Source organism: Lissotriton vulgaris, chromosome 1_1 (assembly GCF_964263255.1).
Source record: "Lissotriton vulgaris chromosome 1_1, aLisVul1.2, whole genome shotgun sequence".
NCBI classification, from domain to species: Eukaryota; Metazoa; Chordata; class Amphibia; order Caudata; family Salamandridae; genus Lissotriton; species Lissotriton vulgaris.
This window is the reverse complement of record NC_141685.1, coordinates 1,302,846,376-1,302,861,666: the sequence shown is the minus strand read 5'-3', so window position 1 is coordinate 1,302,861,666 and position 15,291 is coordinate 1,302,846,376.

Below are 15,291 nucleotides of genomic sequence, written 5' to 3'. Positions count from 1 at the left end.
CACCGGGATAAGTCTGACTGCTCGTGCCAAGATACCAAGGGGGTGAGCAGGGGTTATCTTTGGTGTGTAACTTCCAATCCCTGACTCGATTGGTGGTCTCTGCCTGGCTTTGGCTCAAGCCTTAGCCAACCAGAGATTCCCATTTCTAACATTGGTGGTCAGCTGTGAAGATAGGACTTACATTTGCTCAATACCGCAATGACAACTGGCTGCACTACAAGCTCTGCATTTTAGATAGTCACATGTTTAGGTATTATTGTCTTTAAGGTTGTTTAAGTGTCATTTTTGTTGAAATGTGTTTTATGTTGCACTATGAGTTGGGTGTCCTGCGAAGGACAGAAACCAGAGAATCTCGAGGAGTGACTGCCCTTGTGCAGACTGTCATTCATGGGGTTGGCCTACAGTGCAAGCTGTAGGAGTGAGTGCCCCTGTGCTCTCTGCTATTTCTTGGGTTGACCTGACGCTGAAGGAGTGACTGCCCTTGTACTGTCTGCTATTTCTTGGGTTGGCCTACAGTGGTAACTTAATTGGCATGGAGTAACTAGCTCAGGGGGGTAGATTATCCCCTAAGTGCAGTTGTTGATTTAGTTTTCTGGTATCCCTAGAAGGGTGGGATCCAGTGGTGGCAGCAATTTGTAATCCAGTGCAAAAAGTCCCATTCCCAGTTCCCAAAGTATGGTACCTGGTTCCCAGTGAGGGTTACAGGCTGTGTTTCAGGGGCAGTAAGATGCTGTCTCACCAGTATTTGGGGGAGTGTGGATGAATGTTGTGTTGCACTGGACGATTGAGTGTTTAGTCTGTGTTATCAGAGAGAGCCTCGCAAGTGAATGCTTTCCGGAATAGTACCAACACCTGTTGGAGGGTGTAAGTTCTCTTTGAGTCTGTGAAGCTTCTATTGGCGAGTGACCCTAGAAGAGTGGTGCAGGTATCTTCACGCCCTCGCGGCTGGAGATGGTTCAGAGTAGCCCAGCTAGGTACCCTTATTGTGAGGAGTTTGTGTGGCCTCACGCCCGAACTCACTGGCGGCTTGAGGCTGGGTCGTATTCCGAACCCCAAACTTGGTCTCCAGGACTGGTTGGCTCCATGAGGGAATACCAGGTAGGGAGCCTAGTCTGTCCTGTTGGACCATTCTTCAAGGTGGTTCTTCCTGTTTTGGTGAGCTGGGGGTGTCAGTAGTCAGCCCCGACTAGGTTCAGTGTCTAGCAGTGCCCCTCCTAGGTGGAGGGTGCAAAGGTCCAGTTGGAGCGGTGAGAGGGGGAAAAGAGTCCCCCATGGAAGAACCATTGGTTCAGATGCCAGCCAGAAGGGCTGAGCTTTTGAGCTTCATAGGAGTGACCATGGTGACGCCACTTCTGTCCTGGGGCATCTTCACGCACTGTCAGAGGGACAGGAGGTCGTGAGCTCCGTGCCAGGTTGCTGGGGCATCTTCACACACTGTCAAAGGGACAGGAGGTCGTGAGCTCTGCGCCAGGCAGACTGTCATGCGAAACATTAGTCAGGTGTTACCCTCCGGAGGGTAGATGTACTCCCAGGAAGCCCTGGTTCGCCAGGCAATTATGAGGTAGTACCCCCTGAATGCAGGGGGGTCCAGTGTTGAGGGGTGATAGGGGGAAAGAGTCCCCAGTGGGACCCAGTAGGTCAGGGGCCAGCCAGAAGGGCTGGGTCACCAATGATTAGCCGTGTTGGCGTCACTTCTGTCCTGGGGGATCTGCACACACTGTCAAGTTGGGCAGGAGGTCGTGAGATCTGCGCCGGACAGACTATCACACGACCCATTAGTAATATGTCACCCTCGTGAAGTCCTGGTTCATCAGGCATCTGACCAAAGGGTACGTCCCTGGGTTGGGGAGCCAGTAGCCAGTGTTTCCAGATCTGGATGTCAGGGCAGCTGTAGTCAGTGTCCTGGCCGGTTTCCCTTCTAGGTGTACCCCTGAGAGCAGGTGGGGCCCATCTTAAGTGAAGAGACCCTGCTCTACAGTGGGAGGGTGCAGAACTCTGGAAGGGGGTGCAGAGGGAGGGAGTCCTCGCCCCTGACCCCGGTGCAGCCGGTGAATATGGATCCCAGGTGGTAGACCAGTTGATAGCGAGAGGTCCTGATCTGGTAGGAGAGTTGTGTTCTGGTGGGTGCTTCCCCTGGGAGGGTGCGGAACCCCAGAAGTAGAGGTAGGGTGAGGAGATGCTTTGCCCATGACCTCTGGTCAGCCTGAGGGTGCGGACCCTAGGTTGAAGGATCAGTGGTAGTGGGGAACTACACTGAGAGAGGGTGGAGAAGGGCTATTGTATGCCAGGGGTTACTGCCCCCACTCTATGGTGTGGCAAGAACCAGTGGTATCTGGGTGGCCTAGGGCCTGGTCCTGGACGTGGACAACTAGGGAGTACCAGTGGGGTAGCCTAGTTGGGCCTAAATTGTTTTTTTTCCATCTTATTGTTTGTAGACGGAACAACATGAGGTCAGAGTGGCGTAAGAACCGGAGGGTGTCCCTGCAGTGCGGGCCCCCCTCCGTGTTCTTTATTTGTTATACAAAAACAATGGTCTCAGACTAATATTTTACTGAAACAGAATAAATCAGTTGACTGTTCAAAGTTTCTCCTATTAAATGGGCACATACAACCAATTTGCCACAATTCAATCAATGTACTTATTTTACAAAATACAAACAAAGCAGCAACAGCAATAATTCCAAAAAAGAAGAAAAGCAACAGCAATAATTCAAAAAGATATAGGGCAATTTTAATTCAAATTCATTGCGCTAATGGCTATCTCATTATAAAGGCATTTGAAAGTTGTTCAAAAGGAATGTGCAATTAGATAGAAATATAGGGTGCTTGATAGAAAAGATTGAGAAAGAGAACATAGAATATTACAATATTTACAAATTTATATATACAACATATGAATTTGTACAAATCAATTCCACAGAATCCTGGTGATGTAATATGTGACATCATCAGCAGTGGATTGCGGGCGCGCGAGTTATAGTGAGTCCAACTAACTATAACGTGGGAATTTCAATGGTTTTGTGTGAGTAAAATGTTCAGCGAACTATAACTGGTGTGAAACCTATGGTTTTTTCAGTGAATTTCAAAGGTTTTTTAAATGCTAATTCCTAACTATAACGAGTGTGAAACCTATAGTTTTTTCAGTGAATTTCAAAGGTTATTTAAATGCTAATTCCTAACTATAACGATTGTGAAACCTATGGGTTTTTTCTGTGAATTTCTATGGTTTTTTAAAAGCTAATTCCTAACTATAATATGTGTGAAACCTATGGTTTTTTTCTGTGAATTTCAAAGGTTTTTTAAAAGCTAATTCCTAACTTTAACGTGTGTGAAACCTATGGTTTTTTTTAATGAATTTGCAACTTTTTTAAAAAGCTAATTCATAACTTTAACGAGTTTGAAAACTACAAGTGTATTCCTTACATATTTTACAATTCTATTTTTCCCCGTGGTGCGTTCAGGGTATGCGTACCCGTAAGCGCCCATGTGCGTGCACCGTGAGCTTACTCCGCAATTTTTAAAAAAAAAAACGAAAACTTTTTTTACTCTTCGGAGTTCTCCTAGGCCCCCCTGATAAAACATAAGGGGGGCAGGGTGTCTCTACCCTGCCCCCTATCAACGTTTTCCACTTTTATTTTTCACCTCTTGTGTCTCTGTTCTACAGAGTCACAAGATGGCGGACTATGCAGACCATTTAGAATGTTTACAGACACCCAAGAGCCAATTAGCTTTTGAAATTTAGAACCAACTAAAATCTTTCTTTAATTTTGAATTTGTGTGTGATGAAGTTTCATTGGTTTTCTACATGAATATACATGACAAATGAGAAGGAAACACAGCCATTTTGTGATAGTACTCTTTGAGGTACATTTCTGTGGAATTTTTGGTGTTCTATTTCTGGTGTGAAATTTACACAGTACTAACTCTTCTACTGCTTTCTTAAAGGTGAGTTGTTAATTTGTAAGGGGAATTTAATACTTGATAAAGCTAGTTTTATATTATCTATTACTAAAAACGATAAATTAAAGTGATTTTTTTCTGCAATTTACAGCAAAAAATGTCAAAAGAATATGGATATGAATGAGGACACCGTTGATATTAATATTGAAATTTCTGCGACTTTTGTTGAGGCGAGTTTTATTGAGGTCTTGAATGATCCTGTTGATAACACTATCCATGAAGAAGACCTTTTTTTGAGAGGAGATGGAATAGGGGATTTTAATGATGAGACTTTGGATGCTGAATTAATCGAATGTTTGGACTATAGTGAGTTCCAGGACTCATGTATGGAGACTTCTGATGAGGAGATTCCTGATCAGTTAATGTTAGAAGTTCTTTTAAATTATGAAAATTCGGAAGAATACATTTATATTTAGAAATTATAAATTGTTTGAGACATTTTTTATTATTCTATTTGTAATTTATGAGATAATAGTGAAATGATTGTGCTATAAAGTGAGACTTATAGTATAGAGTGTAACATTTCTGTGTTACATAGTAAGTTTACTCACAGTTACTTCCCTTCTCCCACTATATTTTCTCCAATGTGTATTTCACATCTCTTCTTCATCTCATGCCTTCTTTCTCTCACTGTCTCTCTCTAATGTACACTATCGCCGCCATTTTGTGTAGTTTCAGAAGACAGTGAAATGTAATGCTACAAAGGTGGAGTGCACGATCTGCCATACGGTACTAAACAGAGGAGACCCCAGAAGGAAGTACAGTTTTCGTAATTCTACTATGAGACAAGGTGAGTAAGGGAGTAAAGAGACAGAGAAAGTGAAAGAAAAAGTGAGAGTAGAAGACTGAGGGCCTCATTTATATGGCCATGCGTCACTTTTATGCCACCGGTGCGTCACTTTTTGTGACGCACCAGTGGTGTAAAAAAAGGACCTTTTGATTCATATTTACAAACTGAGGCATCTAGGTAGATGTGTCATTTTGTAAACTCCTGTGCCACATTATACGTGCGCCAGGTATAATGTATGCAAAGGGGGCGTATTGACGCAAGGAAGGGTTGTAAAAGTGACGCAATGAAATCTATCACATTTTACTGCGTCACTTTTACGACACCGTTGCGTCAAAATCTTGTGCCTACCTCACAGCAGGCGTAAGACTGACGCAGGCCCTTTCACATGGGGCTTGCCCCATGTGAAAGGATACACTGCTGGAAAATATTTTTTTACTACAATTTTTTACACTGTTTTTCCCTGTGGTGCGCTTCAGGGCCTCATTTATGAGGCCATGCGTCACTTTTACGCCGCCGGTGCGTCACTTTTTCTGACGCACCAGTGGTGTAAAAATTGTACCTTGTTGAGTCATATTTACAAAGTGACACATCTAGGTAGATGCGTCACTTTGTAAACCCCTTTGCCTCATTATACCTGCGCCACGTATAATGTATGCAAAGGGGGCGTATTAACACAAGGAAAGGAAAGAGAAGGAGTAAGTGAAGTGGAGTAAGGAGAGTAAAGGAAGGGAAAAGAGTAAAAGAATGAAGTAAGAAAAGAGAAAGGAAAGAAAATAAAGGAGAAGGTCTGAAAGAAGGTGAGTGTAAGAGAAGAGTGTGAAAAAGGGGAGTAAACCAATACAGTATCTCTGGACCAGCATTAATGTCAAACATTGCGCACACGGCTTGTAAATAGGCCAAGGAAACCAATACAGTATCTCTGGACCAGCATTAATGTCAAACATTGCGCTCGAGGCTTGTAAATAGGTAAGGAAACCAATACGGTATCTATGGACCAGCATTAATGTCAAACATTGCGCACGGGGCTTGTAAATATGCCAATGAAACCAATACAGTATCTCTTGATCAGCATTAATGTTAAACATTGTGCACGCGGCTTGTAAATACGCCAATGAAACCAATACAGTATCTCTGGATCAGCATTAATGTCAAACATTGCACACGCGGCTTGTAAATAGGCCAAGGAAACCAATACAGTATCTCTGGACCAGCATTAATGTTAAACATTTCGCACGCGGCTTGTAAATAGGTAAGGAAACCAATACAGTATCTCTGGACTAGCATTAATGTCAAACATTGCGCACACGGCTTATAAATAGGCCAATTAAACCAATACAGTATCTCTGGACCAGCATTAATGTTAAACATTGCGCACGCGGCTTGTAAATAGGCCAATGAAACCAATACAGTATCTCTGGACCAGCATTAATGTTAAACATTGCGCACGCGGCTTGTAAATAGGCCAATGAAACCAATACAGTATGTCTGGACCAGCATTAATGTTAAACATTGCGCACGCGGCTTGTAAATAGGCCAATGAAACCCATACAGTATCTCTGAACCAGCATTAATGTTAAACATTGCGCACGCGGCTTGTAAATAGGCCAATGAAACCAATACAGTATCTCTGGACCAGCATTAATGTTAAACATTGTGCACGCGGCTTGTAAATATGCCCCTCTACACCTTATATTTCAACTCAATTGATACCATTACTGAAATACTTTATGCATCTCCCACACCATTTCATATGGTTTTCTATCTGCTATTCCTATCCCTCTCCATACATTCACTGCTTCCACCCATGTTAAAGGTTGCACAAGGTGCTTCAAAAAAAGGAGCATATTTACAAGTCTAATGAAACCATTACACAATTTCTAAACCAGCATTGAATCCAAGCATAAAAAGCAATTTAAAAAGAACTCTACCTTATAAACACACAGCTAACATTATGGAAAAAGGTAAGAATATAATTCCTTAATTCACACAGACACTCACTGTGATACTTGTCAAAAATCTGTATGCTGTCCATCATTTCTAAAAGAATCATTACTCACCTTAAAAATGCTTTGGAAGATGAAAAACAGTGTCAGTCACAGTCAACAGATATTCTTAAGCAGAATGTCTGAACAGTGCTTCCTTCACTTGAGCCAGAGAGTAATGGCATAGATTATTTCTCATTTCACAGCCATATACTTGTACATAACCTATAAAAATTATTCCCACACAAATTCAAAACTAAACTGCACATTTTAATTGGTTGTACATTTCAAGACTTTGAAACTCACATAACATTCACCCCTCCCCCCAGTGCTCATTCACCAAGTAACCATGGTAACTCCCTCTTAAACCACCGCACAGTTCACAAGTTCATCATACTATGTTGCAAAAAAATCCATCAAGGCTGTTTGACCTCTCAATCTACTAGCTAATGAAATGCAATGTTTGTTTAAATGACTTTTTCTCAGCCATTGAAATGACTTCTTACAAAAAAAAGCATGCACCCTAATTTTCAGTGGAGATTTTTAAGAAAGCTCCAATCATGTCTGGTTATTTAACTGCACTGATTCTCAAACACTTTTTTTTCATAATCAAACTGCCTTTCCATTTCCACAACTCATCTGACTAGAAGCACATCTACCTCCAACATGAAAAAAATTGGTTTGTAGGTCATAGCTATGTCCACTGGAGTCAAAAATACGCAGCTAACAGAGGTATTTGCAATCTTGATTTACCAAATGTGAACATTGTATGGATTGGACAGAGAGGATTGAGGAGTCACCAATTGATACCATTGGTAAAATCCTTTAGGCATTTACCACACCCTGACCTTATAATTGTGCACTGTGGTGGAAATGACCTAGGCACTTTGACTGGGGTAGGTCTGGAAATGCTTTTAAAGGACATCTTTTGGCAATTGATGTCACTTTTTCCCAAAACTGCCTTGGTATTTTCTAATATATGCCAAAGGCAAAAATGGAACTGGTCCAACCAATTTTGCCCACAGATTGAAAAAGCAAGAAAACATGTAAATAAATCTGTTTCTGCGTTCCTCAGAGACTATGCTATGGGTTCCATTTTCCATAACAACTTGTGTTACAACATGCAAGACATCTACAGGAGAGATGGTGTGCATTTTACAGAAGAGGGGAATAGAGTTTTCCTCTTGAATATAAGACTCTGCATTGGTACCTACTTGTAGGTACAAAAAACACCGACATAACACAACAGCTCTTTTCAGAGCTAACTTACCTCTAAACACTCTACATTATTTTTTACTCTATTTTTTTACACTGCTTTTCCCCGTGGTGCGCTCAGGGTGCGCGTACCGGAGAGCGTACCCGGGAACGCACCCAGCGCTTACCCCGCGAAAATTTTAAAAAAAAGTTTATTTGCCCTTCAGGGTCCTTTAGGCCCCCCTCAGAAAACCTAGGGGGTCAGGGGGTGTCTACTCTGCCCCCTTTTAATTATTTCCCCCTTTCTTTTTCACCTCTTGTTTCTCGATTCTACCGAGAAACAAGATGGCAGACTCTCCAGACTGTTTAGAATGTTGACAGACACCCGACAGCCAATCAACTTTCCGCTCGTGCACTTCCGTGGCACGCCGGGAGTGCTCCCCGGTACACGTACCGGTGAGCGCCCGGAGCGTGCCTATAGAAATATATGTGTTTTTGAAGTTAATTTTCAAAATAACCACTGGAGCAATTTCCACCAAATATAGCAAAGGCACATCTGCATACCAGTCCCTACAATTTTGCCAAGTTTGGCATAATTCCATTCAGCGATTCGGGCTGTAGACTTGTCAGACCGTCCTATGTAAATTAACATGGGGAAAACATGTTTTGGGACCCCCCTTTTTTCTCAGCCCCCACTTCACGAATCCCCCCTTCAACTTCCAGGGAAGGAGCAGAGCGGAGCTGGCCAAAATTTTGGAAAATTACACACAAATTCCTCAACCGGCGCCAGAGTTATTCCCAATAGAATGTTGCGGATTTCCTATGGTAGCCAATCCTATGGTAGCCAATCCTAACTATATATATATATTAAGCTCAAACTGTCCCAGTCCTTCTCCTGCGCTCCAGCCGGACTCGCTGAGAAACGGGTAATGGACACCAAGAATTACGTGGGTAAACAGGTCTTGTTTATTTCAGCCACAGTCAGACGCGTTTCGAATACAAAGTATCCTTGTTCACTAGCGGAAACGCAGCCCACTTTCAGTTTTTATGCTGTGTTTTTCTCAATAGTGCTTTCACCTCCATCACATGGTACATAAACATCGAAGAAACACTTCACAGTCTGCCGTTTTTCTTGGCTAATGCCCCCAGATGAACACATTAACGGGCATCTCTAAAATTGTACTTTTGTAAACACCAACATCTAATGGATGTACACTTAATAAAATGCATAAATGCAACACATGGTATAAAAGACAAGTTATTCATTTTATAAATGACTCCAACTGCCACATTAAACTGATTAAACATAGGTTAAACATAAAAATCTGTGGATATGATAAACATATAACTATATAGAAGAATATTTAAATATACATAAAAATATGATAATATTAAAATAACAATTTATATATACAATCAATTACATCACAAAGTTATTATTTAATCTGTTAGCTTTTATACCATTGGCAGACAGTATCTTGGAATAAATTCCCATTAGTCTGCTCTGGTTGTTCCACTTCAAGTATCCTATAAATGTGCAAAGCTAGCAAAAGTTTACAAAATTATAGACGCCTCATATAAAAGTGCCACATAGAATGTTGGCATGTAAAGTGCTAAAAGTGCAGTACCGTGAATTGTGCAAAATATGCTGGTTAGTGTAATTAAGTGTGGAGAGGATTAAAAGATATACACATTAGAAAGTCAATATGTTTATTAAAATGTGAAGTTAAAAACAACTGGGTCATGGGAAATCGGGAAAATTTAATTTACAGCAAATGAATGTAGGGTTGTCGACTCAATGCAAAGATGAGCTCATATGACATGTAGATTTTCAAATATAATTTAGCAGGGTCAGATGTTACAAGAAATTGTGCAGGTCCTCCGTATCGTTGAGCCCTTTTGGCTGCTTGCTGTCTAGTTCAAGAATGAACTTGGACTCCAGTTTCCTAAGTGCCTTTTCTCTATTACCACCTCTTGGATTGTCCGGGATGCCCGCAATTACGAAATATTGTAGGCACTTCAAATCGTTGCCATGCACTGGGCCGTATCGTTGTTGACAATTGCTCTCAAGTGTTGGAGAATTCTGACATGTACCTGTAGTTTTGTACTTCCCACATGGTGGAGACCACAGGTACATGTCAGAACGTATACGGCCTACTCAGTTTTGCAATTGCATGACCTCAGGATTTTGGTTTCACATGGGCTGAATGGAGTTTTATATTTGGTCGTGGAAATTCCAAATTTGCAGGCCCTGCATGATGTGCATTTAAGAAATCCTTCTTTGGGCTTCAGCCACATGCTTTTGGTATTTTTGGCATTTTCAGGATTGCTACGCACTATCTGGGATCTCATAGAGATTCCTCTGTGGTATGTGATGGTTGGAGTGTCAGAGATTTCTGGTGCTATGACTGCATCGTTAAAACTATGGGCCAATTGCGATTAATGAATTTGGCGATGTTGCTTATTGAATGTGAGGATGACTCTTGGTATGCTGTTGACGTTTGTAGGCTCTGCCGTGATAGCAGGGGGATCTAACAAAGATTCCCTAGATCTCATATTGACTTTGCTAAGAGCCTGATTGAGGGTAGATGTCTTATATCCTCTTTTACAAAATCTCTCCAGTGCTTCCCTAGTGCATTTCTCTTGTTGTTTTACGGTGCTGCATATACGTTTAATCCTAAGCAATTCACCATAAGGTATGCTTTCTATAAGATGTTGAGGGTGTGCACTGGTTGCATGTAACGTGGAGTTTCCAGCTGTCTTTTTTCTATGAAGCGTAGTGTTGATGTTCCCTGCCTCTACGTACACTTTAACAACTAGAAACTCCACTTCATGACTGCTTAAGTGTGAGGTCAATTTCAGGTTAACTCGATTTTCATTGAGTTTGTCAATAAACATTTTTGCACTCTCATCATTGCCACAGAATAAAAACATCATCAATAAAGCGTAGCCAACACTTTATATGTTTCTTGTATTCCTCCCGGTGCACCACTTTCAGGACCTGCTCCTGCCACCATCCTACCATCAGATATGATAAGCAAACCATTTTCTATTAAAACATTTAGCTAATTTTCTGATTTTACCTCTTCAAAGCATTTTACAATTTTAACCAAATCTAAAATCCTTTTCACAAAAGCAAGCTAATATACACTCTTATCCAACCCAGAGAACCTGGAAAACGTATGAAGAATTATTCTCAGCCAGTTTCCTTTTTCTGAGTTGTTGTGTGCCCAATATAATTTTGCAGGAGAAGAACAGTAAGGGCCATATTTATGACCCCAGTTGTGTTGCACGTGCACCATGCAGCTTGATACATGCGTGACACAACTAAAAAAAAAAGATTTATGAACCCACGCAGCCCTGAGTGGCTTCACAAATCTCAAGTCAAGCAGCATAGCGCAAATCTCTGAGTTACCTTACTCTGTACTAGAGAGGCGTTGCATGGCTGTTTCCACGCAATGGCATTGGTTTTTTATGCATTCCCAGATTTACCAGAACTGGTAAACCTGGGGCATACGCCAAAAAGATACGCCTTCCCAGGAGAGGTGTAATGAGGAGATCCATCTTTATTTCTCCTCGTAGCTTCCTCTATCTATGTGTGCTACATTCTGGCAATCCATCAATACAACCTTCACATGACACCCAATGAGGTAAGACCACATGCTGAAATCATTATTGTAAGAAACTGGAGTATTAGTAAAGGGGGTGAGAACCCATCTGCTATAATTGGTCGACCTGGGATGAGGCTGACCTCTTTGTAGGTCTTGGGTATAAAGTAGATGGAGGGAATAATTGGGTTGGCATTCCATAGAAAATCAAATTCTTCTTTAGAGATCATACCGTCCCGTCTGAATTGATGTAAGTGTTTTCTTAGTGCCTCCGTTGCCATATTGTATTCTTTGTTGTTGGTCTTTCTATAACATGCCTCATCTGATAGCTGTCTGTGAGCCTCTTTTAAATAGTCATTTCTGGGCCACAGAACTATATAGCCGCCAAGGTCAGATGGCTTGACAATATCTTCAGTATCGGTCCATCAAGTTTTTGTATTCCGTCTCATTTTTGCCCTTCTTTTGTTAGTTATGGTTGATGCGATAATATAATCGTTTAATGTCATCCGTTACCCTTTCGTGGTAGATGCCTATCGCATCTTTGGGCATTTGCGGTACAAAAGTGGATTTGGTTTTGAACGGGCTGCTACCGGCTCCCTTCTGTGTTATAGCAGCCTGTTGTAGTTGTACCTGGGTCGACATCACTGGATCTTCTACTTCATTGTTGAGCATTATTGATTGGGCCGCTGTCAGTAGCGGTACATCTATTAATGTGAAGTAACAAAGGACCCCCAGTAGCGGTACATCTGCCACTGTTAGATTGTGTTTGCCCGATTGGTCCCCTGTGTTTGTGGTTTGTTTGTTCGCCAAACCATTCTTTACAGTGGAGAATTTGATCAATTTAAGTTTACGAATGTAATTAAAGATGTCGACTCTCGTTTGTGTATACTTGAAGTTGTTAGGCTGGCAATATGATAGACCTAATTTGAGAATTTGTATGTCGTTTGTGCTTAGTTTCATATTGGTCAGATTGATGATTGTTTTATCTTCTTCATCATTCATTTTTTCTTAAGCCAATATCCTTTTTTTGGCTTTAAATTTGTTTTTGTTGTGCCTTTCTCTTCTTTTGGCGTTTCTGCTTTTGACTGAGGCTGTGTTTTTGTCCGAGGCCTTAGGGTGTTGTGCCGGTCCTCCACCAAAAAATCCTTCTCCTCCCCTAAGTCCAGCCTTCTAGTTTCCACATTCGCTTCTGCCTCACTCCTATTGCTGCCTGAGGAGCTGAAACCGCTATAGGTTGAATCCGTGTCAGAGTTTGCCTCTCCTGAGCATTCTGCTGCTGGAGGTTTGTGCTGTGTATTCTCTTGTGGGGTTGTCTATGTAGGGTTGGATTTGAGCTTCTTAGCAGTGTCGTATTTTCGCGCGAATGTGTAAATTCTACCCAGTTCATAATCCGCCAGGTCTCTAGCAAATTTGTAGACCTTTCTTTGTTTAATTTTCTCCTCTTGCTTCGACAGACGTTCTTGAATTTCTTTACGTGTCTTGGTTATTAGATCATTCGGTTCCAATTTACTCAAGGCTATATTAATGCTGTCGATTTCCGCCAAAGGTTTTGTTCTATCTGACTCTGCAAATTTAATTAATATGCGCACTAGATTCATGGAGGCATCCAGATTGCTTGTGCCCCATTCCCTCAACATATCCGGGTCTTCATAGCTGGGGGCTATATATATATATATATATATATGTGGCTATCTGCCGCCACGTCTGGCACCGGCGCTTTGGGCAGGCGAACGGCGTTAATGGCAGTAAAACTTTGGAGGAAATATATATATATAATCTCCGCTCATTTCTCACACCTTATCCTTTTGTTGACAGCAGGGGCACGGGCCACAAGTTAGTGCAAATAATCCTTGTTTATTTGTCGGCCATAATGCGTTTCGGTCCAGCCGGACCTTAGTCATATGACAAAGCCGCCTTGTTTTTTCCCCTCTTTTAAAGTGACATGTGCATATTGTGAATGGTGCTTTTTCATGGACATAAAATAAATATTGCAAAGAATTTAACCCAACTTGGAGGTATTAGTTGAACATACATTCAAAAGATTGGCTGTCAACCATAATTTGTCATCTGTTTTTGTAAGATGCATGCCGTCTCCATATATGAAAATATAAATATATGAATATTAATACATAGCTAGACAATCATATGTTTACACACTTCTAAATATGTAAATAATTATACATTTAACTGTGAGAACAATAAATATTGTAAAAATACTTGCCCGTATTTTTATAGACAGTGTAATATTTGAACACATCATTGCATAATGCATTGTTATTGCTATGTACATTGTACTGTTAGTATCCGCTCTAAATCAGATTTAGATGCTGGCCATTTCATACCTCTCTAATAGTATTAGATTGCTTCTGTCTTTCATCCTTAACTCAAAAGTAAAGTGCTCCTGCAAATATGATCAGTGCTGCACAGATAGTTCGCTGATGGTGACCCGTTTGTTTTTTTAAAGTGCAAATTTGCTAAAATTCATTTAAAGACACAATTTTCGTGGTTCAGGTCAGATTGGCAGCCTCCTTTGAGATCTGTAAAATACATCTATAGTAGTAGTAGTGTTTAACACTTCCACTAAGTATCTCTCAAATGGAATAAACACCTCTAGCGTATCAGATTGCTTTTCGGGGGGTGGTGGAACTCCTAGTTTTATTGGAGGCAGGTGAATAAATCCTCTGTTGAAATTAAAACCCCCCAGGGTTTTGCAGTCGAGGTTCAAGATGTATATGGTCTCTAATTTTCTAAGAGTTACCTCTCTGTCCCCTCCTCTTCTGTTTATGGGTAGCGCATCTATTAAATAATATGTTAGATAGTTTAAATTATTGTCATGTGTCTCTTTGAAATGGTGTGCCACTGGGTATATTGGATCCTGGTTAGTGATAGCTCTTATGTGTTGTAAAATTATTTTGTTGGCTGGCAGTTTGTGCTTCCCACATATTTTAAATTACATTTCAGCACATATATGTCATGGTCAGTTTTACAGTGTTATTTGAATTTCTTTTACACTGAATGGAGTTTTATATGTTTTTTTATGTATTCCATACTGCCCTGCATTACAGCTCTTACATTTTACAAAATCATTTTGTTGCATCAACCAGTTAGGTTGATCCATGGTCTCTGGATTACTCTTAACTAGGCTAGTGCTCATTGATGGGGCTCTCCTATATGTGATCCCTAAATTGTGTGGTAATATAGCCCCAATAACTGGGTCACTTTGTACAATTGGCCAGTTTCGTGGCATGATGTTCCTAATCAATTTTTCTTTTGTGTTATAGGCCAAAATGAGTCTAAGCTTCATAGGGTTTTCTTTTTGGCTAGAGTCTTCATCTTTTTTTTACAACAAATTGCATCTGTCTATGGGTTTTGTTAATGGCAGCATCAATTGTCTTTGTGGAATATCCTTTAGACAGAAATCTCCTTTTTCTTGCCTGCTGTGCTATTGCTAAGTCTTTGGGGTTGCTGCATACCCTTTTTAGTCTCAGCATTTCCCCATAGGTAATGCTTTCAACTAAATGCCTAGGATGGAAGCTGGATGAGTGGAGTACTGAATTACCAGCCGTTTCCTTCCTGTATACTCTGGTTTCCATTCTGTTGTTCTCTAGGTATACCTCTATATCAAGGAAGTTAATCTTTTTATCGCTAATTACTGATGTAAATTTTAAGTTGATATTATTTCTAATAATGGCTGTAACAAATTCAGTAGCTTCCACAGTCATACCATCCCACACAATAAACAAGTCATCAATGAAGC